Genomic DNA, 11,776 nt, shown 5'->3' on the forward strand with positions numbered 1-11,776 from the left:
CATCATCTCGTCATCGCTGAATTGTGAAGACTGGGTGCTTGTGCTCGTTTTGATTTTAAATATAATAAAGTTGATTTTCTTTTCTAAAAGTAACTTCATAAAGAAGATGTCACAGAGTTAAAGAATGCCAAGGAAACTAAGTTTTACAACATAAGTAATGAGATCTAATACTTTGTGTCCAGAGAAGGGCAACAAAGCTGTGAAGGGCCTGGAGCAAAAGTCTTGTGGGGAGCAGCTGAGGGAGCTGGGATTGTTCAGTCTGCGGAAAAGGAGGCTCAGGGGAGATGTTATTGCTCTCTATAACTGACTGAAAGGAGGCTGTGGTGAGGTGGATGTTGTACTCTTTTCCCAGATAACAGCAACAGGATAAGAGGTAATGGCCTTAAATTGCACCAGGGGAGGTTCAGGTTGGATATTAGGAAAAATTTCTTCTCAGATAGAGTGGTGAGGCGTTGGCACAGGCTACCCAGGGAGGTGGTGGAGTCACTGTCCCTGGAAGTGTTCAAGTGTTCAGGGTATTAGTCGCACTGAGGGACATGCTCTATAGCAGTCAAAGGCATGGGTTGATGGTTGGACTAGATGGTCTTATTGGTCTTTCCAACCTTAATGACTCTGTGATTCTATGATTTCTACCCTTAAAATAAAGTGAACAATGAGACATGACTTATATTTCACTTCTCAGAATAAAATATGTTGTCAAGCATAGTATTTTTTATTAAATCAGATGATATATTTGAATTAAATTAGCACACTTTCAGACAAACAATTCTTGCCTCAGTCTAATAAAATTGTATCAACATGAAATGTTTCTAACCTTGGGTTTTTGACACTTCTTTGCCAGACCTAATAGGGATGCTGTATACTCAGAAGTTCCTTTGGTTTTAGCAAATGTTCTAGCAAAAGCATTACCTCTTTCTACAGCTGTTGCTCATCCTGGATTTTGGAACATCATATGTGCAACATTACTGTGGCAATTATTTACCATAACTTTAATCTTTTGTTGCTTGATTTCATAGGCTCTAAATATTAATTTAATATTGATATTTTTGCTCATTATTAAGTTTAATTCATGATCAGTAAAATACACATTTTTGTGTTTATATCCTTTTTTTCCCCTTAAACCTGGGTAGATCCTTCTTGTTTATGAAAATTAAAGTGACAGCCCCCATGAATTAACATTTTCTTCTTGAAGAAGGTGGTGTGATCTAAATGTCTATGACATAATATAATTTATTATCAGAGTTTTGATACTGAAAAACCTCGAATTAACTGTAGCACATGCCAGGCTTTCATCCTGTTGGAAGATGCCTGCAGCTTAATCACAAAATACTTCACATGATCAGGATCCCAGACTGGGACTTCTGGTCAGGTGGCAACCACAGAATCCTGACAGGAGCTGCCAAGGTCAGAGATCTAGACCTATGGGAATCTAAGCACAGATTAAAGAATAAATGCAGCCCATTACAAGAGCGATGCTTCCATCAGAGAAAAGAAATTCAGATTTCTCTCTGACATCTCCCCACATAAGCCAGTAAGTGCAGAGGAAACTCACTCTTAACAAATGACTTTCTCATTGGTCTTAGGAGATTGAGACATCCTCTACTGTTGCTTCTCGGCATCCTGACGGGATCGTGATTCAGCCGTGATTCAGAAGGAAATGTGTCACATAGTGAGTCATCAGCATCACTACCTCCAGCACCTCTGGTCTCCCAGCTGAGAGCTGACAGTCACCTCTGAGAAAGTGAAAGCAGCAGATATCATCACTATGTGGCAAAAGTGTAGTGGAGATGGTTCAGCTCCCGCTCCGTAGTGTGACCTCTAAAACCTTTGCACTTTTCATTTCTGTTTATTTGTAAGAACAGGCAGCTGTTTAAGGTACAGTGTCAGTTCTCAAGAAATGAAAAGCTAGAATAGTATTTATATTACATTGGTCCCATTATCATGATAACAATCAATTGTGTTTACGAACACCACGTTATTTCAGACTGTGTATCTATGATCTATGACAGGAGGAAAATTGGAAAATTGTGTGTCACTTTCTTCTTGATTTTTAATATATTAAAATATAAAAATACTACTATAGCAAAGAAGTAGTTTGCTAACAAAGACAACTGGAAATGAAGAAGGTGAGCCCATCAAAAGAAACAGTACCTGAAAAAAAAATCACATCTTTTGGGGAGGATCTAATGCAGCAAGAGATCCCATATTTTGTTTTCATTTCCCAAATAAGTATTTCTGATTTGCATAAAGGTTTTGAGTTTTAATGAGGGGAAGATTTCTCTCTCTGTGTGGGTCTGGGACAACAGGTGGTTGTTCTGTATTACTGTTGCCTTCATGGGGCCTGGAAAATGAATGGGGGTTGCTGGGCAGTCTAGGGAGGGAGAGATGTGTGGCTGTAGTGTGACCTTTGTCATACTCCTCTTGATTTAGAATAGAAAAAGAAGAAGAGAAATGGAGAAAAAGGGAAGATGAACTTTTACTCCTACAAAGGCTATTCCAAGGAGAAAAGAGATCATCTACAAAACCTATTTTCTTCTTGACCTCCCTTACAACTGAAGGTGTATCATGCTTGGTGCTCCCTGAGGAATGCCTTGGCATGTTCGGGGGTATCATGTCCCCACAATGCACGCCAAGTGTGCTAGCTCCGTGGCTTTGTAGAAGAGAATTCCATTCGGTAAACGCACGTTATGCAGAGCTGGTTGGCCTCAGAGCCAGGGAAAGGCTGCCTGCCTTGTCTTAGTGCAGCTGCAGATGGTGCAAGCAGACAAGACGGAGAGCTGCAGAAGGAGGGGTGAAGCTCCTTCTGCAGCCACAGCTATGGGTGCTGACCGACTCCTCTCAACCTCCTCTTCGAGACCCCCAGGAGGTCCCCTGTGACTGCTGCATTCTGATGGATCTTTCCAGTGTGGTTTCTGCAGTACAAGGAAACACTTAAAATTGTCCATTTCACTAAGAAATGTCTTGGTTTTTTAAGTTGGTGTTGTATAAATAAAAATATATATACTGATTTACATTCATTTATTTATATATTCTGGAAAAGAAGATGCAACTCTCTTGATTTTCACCACCTGAGAGCCAGAACTCTCTCTTGCTGCCCTGTGCTAATGTTTTTAATTATCAGCCTGCCTTTGCAAGGTGCCACGGGACCTTTGCCTTCTCATTTCAAGCCACATTATGGTGCCACTGAACAGGAACTGGTGCTGCCTGAAAGAGGGCTGAGGTCAAAGAGCATAATCAGAAGTGCTGTAGTTCTGGCATCAGGCATCCTTGCAGAGTTAAAATCGCATGATTAAAAACACCTCCTGTAATCAAGAAGGCGCATTGTATGAGGCTGCATTCCTGAAACATCAGCAGTCCCGTGGTGTGCTTCAGTGAGACCTATCATCAACCAACAAGCAGATAAAGACTTCTGATTTTCTAATTAAAAGAGTGAATTTATCTTGATTCCCCATATGCTAAGTGAGGTTGATTAGTGAAAGATATAAGGGATTAAAACTTTGGCTGATTATAATTAAGACTAAATTATTCATTGCAAATAAATTATCTGACAAGTTGGCCATTATCCTTCTTCTGAGCCAATCAAACCTCAATCTAAAGTTTTCAATTTCATACCTATTTTGCAAGTTATTTCCAAGTTAACTATAGAGGACACTGAGAAGGCAAGCACAGACATGGGTGATTGTCCATCAGTGTAAGTTGAATAAGTCTGGAAAAGGTGAATTTTACTCCACATCTTAAAAAAATACATAGATGCACCTCACAAAACATCCAGCACAGCTCTCTTACAAGTATATTTTATGTGTCTTGCTAAAAAGACATTGAGATTTAAAAGAATTTATATTCAATTAGAAGAAAGGCGTGCAAAGAGGTTTACTGCTGTTTCTTTGTCTTTTGGCAGAGGTGGCTTTCTAAGAAGAAAAGTCAACTTGGTAAAGGTGAGGGGGCCAGGGCAGTTAGAGGCTGCGAGCTGGTAGACAAGAACTTATGGACTTTCCCAGGTTTTTCATGTAGTGAAGCATGCAAAAGCAACTTCTGTTCGGTAAAAGGACTGGCTGCCTTCACCAGAGAGCCAACACATGAAGGCATTGGTTCTCAATGCCAGTGTGCTCAGCTAAATGCTTCAGGTTGAGGTGGTGCAAAAGCATTTTGTGGTGCCAAAGGTTTAGAGGAACATTTTTGTGTCACTGTGGGCCACAAGCAGATTATCCTGAAACTTCAAGTACAAGTTTACAAGTTTAGTGGCAGAGTGGGTTAAATGGTTGAATTTGAATTTAATTTTTCAGTGAACAAAAGGGAAATTATTATTTGGAAGATTCATTGCTTTTGTCTGCTTGGGTGGGGGTTTTGCCTTTTGGGAGATTTCCAGGATGGGTTTTTTTTTTTGTTTTTTTTTTTTGCATTTCTGAGATCAGAAATGCTGTTTGGATTCTTCATCTGATTCATGACTGTTATCTGAATTTTCATCAGGTTCTTGGATGTTTTTCTGCCTTCAAACCAAAACATCTAGAGAAATGCATCTTTCAAGGAAAAATATTATCCAGTTTGTTCATAATTAGAAGCACATTTCAAGAAAGCAAAACCTTTTATTTACCTTTCAAAAATGAATATCATTTTTCTAGATGGCTGGAAGGATTTGGAGTTTGGAGCCAAAGCGCACCAAGTATGTTGTCAGGTAAGAAAGTGCTGTGCTACTGAGCAAGGTTGTAGCTATTTGGATCAGGATCTCCTATTGCAGTTCTTCTAGACAAAGGAAGGTGTAAGCAGCGGAGAAACTGTAAAAGAGCCATCTATGGTGGACTCAGAGTCTTTTTGCAGTCGTCTTTTCCAGGAGAAAGGGAAAAAGAATGGCTAACAGAGGCACCGTGTGCAACAAATACTGTTCATGTAAATACTGCAGGTCCCAGATCAACAACTTACTTGGTTACTTGACCACCAGGACACACAGAGCATGACCACAGCCTAGCTGAAGCTGAGTGAGCCATCAGCCATGTTCCAGCATGTTCCTCACATGGCAAAAGATTTCAGAACAAGCAGCTATGGCTGCTGCTTCTTTGAGCTCGAAGGTGGCTTTCTGTGATATGCTGAGGTTCGAAAGAGGCATTGCCAGTCCATGCAGGGTTACTCGGTGAAAAATCTTGTTTTGGCTTCAAAGGGGATCAATCTAATGAGTGTACTCTGTTGGAACTGCAGAAACCTGTGCAAAGTCCCTGTCCTCCAAGAGCAGCAAATGGCTTGGGGTTGTAAGCACAATGTCCTGCAAAAAAAAAAGGAGAAAAAGTAGTCCCTTATGACTTCACACTGAGAGTGGAAATGTGGAAGAGTGTGCATGAGCTGAAAGGAGAAACACTGATGGAGGCAAGAGTGGTGTGCAGAAGTCTACCAACCATGGACCATGAAACAAATAAAAAGGCCACACGCATACCCGGGCTATCTCAGATCTTGCCAAAGGCCGAGAATTGACAGAGGCAGAGTTTTGTGGGCAAGAATGCCCTTTTTCACTGATGGACCAAATGGAGCTGAAGAAATTATACTTCAAAGGTCAGAGTGTGGGTGAGAGAGACACAGAGAGGCAGAGAGAGATCCTGATGAGATGAAAAGAGTTACGGGGAAGGAAACCCTAGAGGAGGGTGAGGAGAGGGGAGGGGTATCATGAACAATAGTGATTTACTGATCTAAGTCACAAGGGATGCTGGATGTGGTGGGGAATGAAAGCAGAGATTTATATGCTGAGTTTCTTCTGTTGCTTAAAAAAAATTCTGTTGAAGGAAATTACTTCAGAATGAGGGCCCACAGGAGCTGGATTTTGGATAACACAAATGTAACTAATAGGGCAGTTTCACTAGTCCAGAGATGTTCACAGCAGCTGCACTGGAGCATGCCACGTATAGGTAGAAGAACATACACTCTGTAAATCTATAGGACTCTACTATACTGATTTAAGCAAATAAAATGAGTGAGCTGGAGGGACCAACACAGAGCTGCAGGTTGCCCAGACCAGAGCAGCCACACAGAGCAGTGCTGGTTTCCAGCACACAGCCGTGCAGGGAATGTCCAAACAGGACAAGCGAACAGAAATGAATTAGGAAGTAAATCTGTGGCATTTGTATTGTTTTATGATGGTTTTGTTCCTTTCATAAGAGAATTTCACTTTTCTTGTAATTATGATTTGGTCTAGCAATAGCATTTCAGTGTTTCCACCACAGGCACACAATAGACGTATCCCATCTAGAAATCTCCCCGTCTAAATAAATGTGTACTAGGACTTTAAAATTTTGTTGGAAGGTGAATTCCAAATGCTGGGTACATCCAACAGACAACAAACATCAAAATAGATTAAAAAAAATTTTTGTTTTTAATTAGTATATCCACTTGTTTGTGTGAAAATCATAACTGGGCATCTCTTTTTCTCATGAAACCCCAGCAAAAAACAAAATTATGCTGCACATAGTCGCGGGAATGACTACCAATCTTTTAGTTTCATTCCAGGAGATGGGTTGAGAAAGTAGGATCTACAACTGCTCTGTTTTTCTCCAGAGAACTGTAACAGTACAGCATTCACATGCACAACACACATGCATGTGACATGGCCCTTAAAACACAATTGTTAGTTCTTTTCCTTGCTGTGGGTGGGTGAAGCCCCAGTGTTCATAAAATGTCTCTTATAAGGGAGAAGTGAAAGACTATTTGCCCAGATTAGAGAACACAGATGAGGACTTATTCAGAGCTAATTCAATAGCTTTTCTTTCCCCCAAACTGCCATAAAATGCAAAATATTTGATAACACTGTAAACGAAAAATTATTGCTTACACTTCTCTATATGAATTTGTTCAATTTACTGCTGTACTGTGCTTTTGATTGCATCTGGAATTGTAACTGTACGTTACAAACAGTAAATTCTTAAATGCATTAGATATGAGTAAACTTATGAAAATAATCACTGGTAAGCTTAGTAACATGCTCTTAGCACTAGGGTTTCTTCCTTCTCTCCAGCATAATTTTTTTTCTGTGGTATCAGAGAGAAGCTACCCCTGAGCTACGATGTGGAGGCCACTTCATTGTACACTCGAATTAAGATATTTATTTCCTGATAACTAGCGCAAATTTGGACAATATCATGCTTTTTTTTTATTTACAGTGGCAACAGACAGTGAAATAAAAGGCTGGCACTCACACGACAGTTCTGTAGGTAATTAGAACCAATAATAATGACAAGACCAACAGCAATGTTGAAGTGCACCTCCCCAGATCTTGCTTACAGAAACCACAGGGGATTGTATAAAGCTACTTGTGAAGCATGAGCTTGCCCAAGAAGTCAAGCCTGCAGCAGTTACCTCCTGTAGGCAGTACTGCTTCTGTTTCAGCTCAGAACTGGATGATTTTGGCATCTACTGTCCTACACTGCGCTTTCTCTTATCAACGTGATGGTTTGACAACTAGGAGAGATGGATGCAGGAATTGCTTCCGTGCAGCCAAGACAGGTGATGAGGTGGTCAGACCTGAGGATCTGCACTAGAAGAGGGACCAATGGCATCCACACATCCCAAAGACAATGTGCAGCAGCTGGATGGTTGGGAAGGCCAGTGGGCGCTGAGCTGCCCGGTGTGGCAGTGCAGCCCTGGCACAGGCCTTGCAGCAAAGACAGGTCCTTACAGTGTCTTGTGGGCAGTGAGAGGCCTCTTCTACAGCTCATCCTTCTGAACACAGCACAGCTTTGTTAGCCTGGTACAGAGTCCTTGTTGTCAGGGCTCCATCAGCAAGGCAGCTTCTTGTCAGCGTGCAACATGACTGACTAAAAAAATACCAAAACAACCACAAGACTGGGGCCCCCAGCACAAAAAGGATGTGGAGTTGTTGGAGCTGGTCCAGAGGAGGGCCGCAAAGATGATCAGAGGGCTGGAGCACCTCCCCTATGAAGAAAAGCTGAGGGATCTGGGCTTGTTTAGCTTGAAGAAGAGCAGGCTCTGGGGAGATCTCAGTGTGGCCTTCTAGTACTTGAAGGGGGTTTATAAACAGGAGGGAGACTGATTTTTTACACAGTCTGATAGTGATAGGACATGGGAAAGAGGAGGGCGTGCTTTATCTAAAAGAGGACACTTAGATTAAATGTAAGAGGAAATTCTTTACTCAGAGCGTAGTGAGGCTCCGGCGCAGGCTGCCCAGAGAAGCTGTGGATACCCCATTCCTAGAGGTGTCCAAGGCCAAGTTGGATGGGCCGTGGGTGGCCAGAGCTGGTGGGTGGCAGCCCTGTCCACAGTAGCGGGAAGCTGGATGAGCTTTAAGCTCCTTTCTAACCCAAACCATTCTATGATTCTATGATTCTATACCTACCCTCAGGATGCCATTGCATCGTTACTCATGCCAGACATGCGCACTGGCTGGTCTCCTCTGCTGTGGTCCATCCTGGTGTGGGCTTTCCAGCCCAGCTTTCATCCAGCATTCTACTTGTGTGCGAGCATGAAAGGCTAACAAGGATGTGGCAACCACAGCTTGCTGTCTCAAAACTTTCACCACGCTAGCAGTGCTAAAAATCTTAATATCATCACTCAGGATGTTCCACATTTGAATTTAAACCATGGTTTGTCATGGTGTTTTTCCCTCTAGGGAATACTTCTCTTGAACCAGAAAGGCCAAGATCACTGTGGGGCTGCCAGTCTGCCTGCAGCTCACAGTGGCAGCATTAGCCTGCACTGGGGCTGGGGGAACACCACTGCTGTACGGCTTTTGGCAAGTCACCTCGGCTCTTCTTCCTCATCTCCTCTGTCTCTGTCCTGTCTGTTGTGACAATGATTGTTTGGGAAAGGTCTGTCTCCAGCTATGTACCAGAAACCTTGATCTCTGGAGCTCATAAGAGCTCTTCATGCCGGTGATTTGGAAACAAACATGACTTGTTACTAACAAAACAGACATAACATAATCAGCATGAAGACAGAGGATGTTGGAACTACTGTTTACATTTTAATCACTAAGAACAACTTCATGTTAGAAGATCATTTTCTTGCAGATGATTAATCCAGCTCTGAACAATGCAGGGTTCTTTCTGAAATCTGCTTTAAAAATATACGTTAGGATCACACAGTTTTATGCCTAGGATCTTCCTATTTAATAAAATCTTTCAATCAAGACAAATTTTCCCTTCCTCTGATGCCGACATAACATTTCATAACTAGATTTATCATACAGTGCATAGAAGAGAGACCTTCCTGCGTATTTTCCAAACAGAGGTCCTGAGCAGAAAATCTTCATGATTGTGCTCAAACTTGCTTTTTAATGCACACCTCTGAAATATGGATAAGGAGTAACACCAGGGCTTCCCTTTGAGAGAGCGGCTGCATAAGGAAGGATGTCCTAGCTTGCATGGAACATCCCAGTACAGTTCCTTGGGGCACCTTTCCAGGTAGCAAGTGGTTCCTTTTCTGCACTGATGTGCAGTAGAGCTGGAAGCATATACTAGAGTGATGAATTTTTAGACAGCTGAAGGCAGTGGTGAGACAGATCCTATCCCTAGCCTTCAAGTTTATCTGACCTAACATCAAAGGATAAGAATAAAAAGTAAAATATGTTTGAGTCCCAGGTGCCAGTATCTACGATAATGTATTGTTTCAACTACCTTGGGAAGCATCGTTTCACTGTTGCGTGGTTATAAGGACTGTTGCACCCCCACTGACTTCCTGCAAGCATTGTTTGCCAGCTCAAACCTGCAGTGCTGCCTGGGCAGTCATGCTCCTTTGTGTCTGCTGTTCTGCACACTGGCACCTTACTTGTACTGGTATTGGGCTCCTGGCACCCTAACTGGTGGGGCAGTGAAGAATTTCTTCATAGAGAGGATGGTCCACTCATCCCAAGCACCAGGATGGGTGAAGTTCCCATCCCATCCCAAGCGCCAGGATGGGTGGAGTTCCCATCCCTGCAGGTGTTTAACAGACATGTAGACATGGCACTGAAAGACATGGTTTAGTGATGGATTATTGATCTTTTTAGTCAGGATATTGGTTCAGTGTCATGTTCTTGAAGGTCTTTTCCAACCTAGATGATTCTATGATTCTATGATAGTGGAGCCCTCTGGCTGTGGGCTGGATGGCAGATTATGGTGATGCATGTTATAGCAAGCAAGAAGAGTGCCATGACATTGAAAGAAAAGTCACGCTAAAGGAGATAGGTGTATGGCCCCCAAGAACCATGTCTAAACATAGAAGTGAGAACCAGCACACACCTGAGTGGGACAGGCTGTACAGACATAGCCAGCTTGCTTCCAGTCCTTGCATATTATGGTACTTAATATACTAATAGCTAGAGAAAAACAGGTCCAGGTGGCCCCTCAGAGCTGTGTGGACTTGATCACCTTCTAAATTGCTCAGGCACTTACTATGTGAGTAGCAAGATCCAACAGCCTTCTATACTACAAGTTCAATGTGATCTGCTGAGGTACAAGCACATACATATCCAGTTCTGACAGTTCTGCTGCAGAGGAGACAACTTCTGAGAAAGATGAAGAAAATAGCTTCGTCCTGTAACACCATGCAGTCAGAGTTCATTTGTTGTGCTCGTTAACACTAACTTAGAGGAGAGCACCTTTTTTTTTTTTAAATAAGCCTGCCTGTCAAACATGAAACACTGTCAAAACACAGAGTAGAATTCAGCACTTTCCAGATCCCTAAGTTCTGTTCCCTTGCCTAGCTGAGACCTGTCGTAAGTGAAATTAGTTTTTTTATCTTAGATTTTGTGATTGCTTTCCACAGACTGCTGGTTATATATTTACTGAACTTTTTTTTTACAAAGCCATTGTAATAGCTCTTACTTCCTAGCTTAAAATCAACTTTTAATTATGACAGTCTTAAACACATTGGTTTATGTTTTTATCAGTAGGAAATGTAGCTTAGTGGAGAGACTGTTCTGTGTCATCCATTCATATTGACTGCATCAGCTGATCACACAGACAAGAAAAAAACAACTCAGCAAAACTCCACACATAAACCCATCCCAAATAAAACACTGTATTTTAATATAAATTAATAGTTTCAAATAAGAAACAAACCTCTTGAGCAGGAAGCTCTCCAATGACCGCCTGCAGAAGCACTGGACTCCACTCCTGAGAGCTGAGATTGGATGAGTTTCCCTGTCACCAACTCAGCAACTGCTCTCCGGAGATGATCTTGCTTGGTGATGTCAGTTAGCACCTTCTTGGGCACATATTTCTGTTTCTCTAGTACTTCCTCTCCTTTGGAAAATATATTCTCAGCTGTAGCAGTATTATCTTTTTCTTAGTAGGTATCTCTGACACTTGATATATCTGCCTGCTTACTAGCACTATGGAAGAACTCTTAGTTACCATACAGCAGCATGAACAATCTTATTTTTAAAAAACCTTAAATTTTGGTTCCATATTATTTTACAGAATTGGCAGATTTAATTTTGAATGTGGTATTTTTTTTTGTCCTGGTGCTCTGGTGTAATTAACTCTGAATTACACACTGAAGAGAATAAAGCAGAAGGCTGGGATAGGGTTTCCTGATAGTAAAAATATGAAAGACTGAGATAAAGATACCTCCGCTCCCAATATTCTCTCCTGGAAACTACAAACCCAGCACATGAGAGGCCATCTGTGTGGATACCTTGTGATGCATTAACACTAAAACACTAAAAAGTAAAAAAGCTGTACTTCTAGGGCTTCCCTTGCCAGCAGCAATCCTGGAAAACCCTGTAGGAGTGAAAGGATAGATCAGGACAGTACCATGGAAAACCCCTTCCCTTCCCTTCCCTTCCCTTCCCTTCCCTTCC

The 11,776-nt window shown here is 41.9% G+C and overlaps 1 long non-coding RNA gene across 1 annotated transcript in view; it reads right to left on the reverse strand.

Annotated features, from left to right (window-relative positions):
- Positions 1 to 4,426: 4,426 nt before the first annotated feature.
- The window catches only part of LOC104910026, a 10,141-nt gene continuing 2,791 nt past the window's right edge, over positions 4,427 to 11,776 (reverse strand). Inside the window, exons 2-3 of the long non-coding RNA XR_792741.2 lie at positions 11,034 to 11,696; positions 4,427 to 5,254 (exon numbers count right to left, since the gene is read on the reverse strand). This is a non-coding gene — a long non-coding RNA (uncharacterized LOC104910026). The remainder of the gene's footprint in view (positions 5,255 to 11,033; positions 11,697 to 11,776) is intronic.

This window comes from Meleagris gallopavo, chromosome 1 (genome assembly GCF_000146605.3).
Source record: "Meleagris gallopavo isolate NT-WF06-2002-E0010 breed Aviagen turkey brand Nicholas breeding stock chromosome 1, Turkey_5.1, whole genome shotgun sequence".
In the NCBI taxonomy this organism is placed as follows: Eukaryota; Metazoa; Chordata; class Aves; order Galliformes; family Phasianidae; genus Meleagris; species Meleagris gallopavo.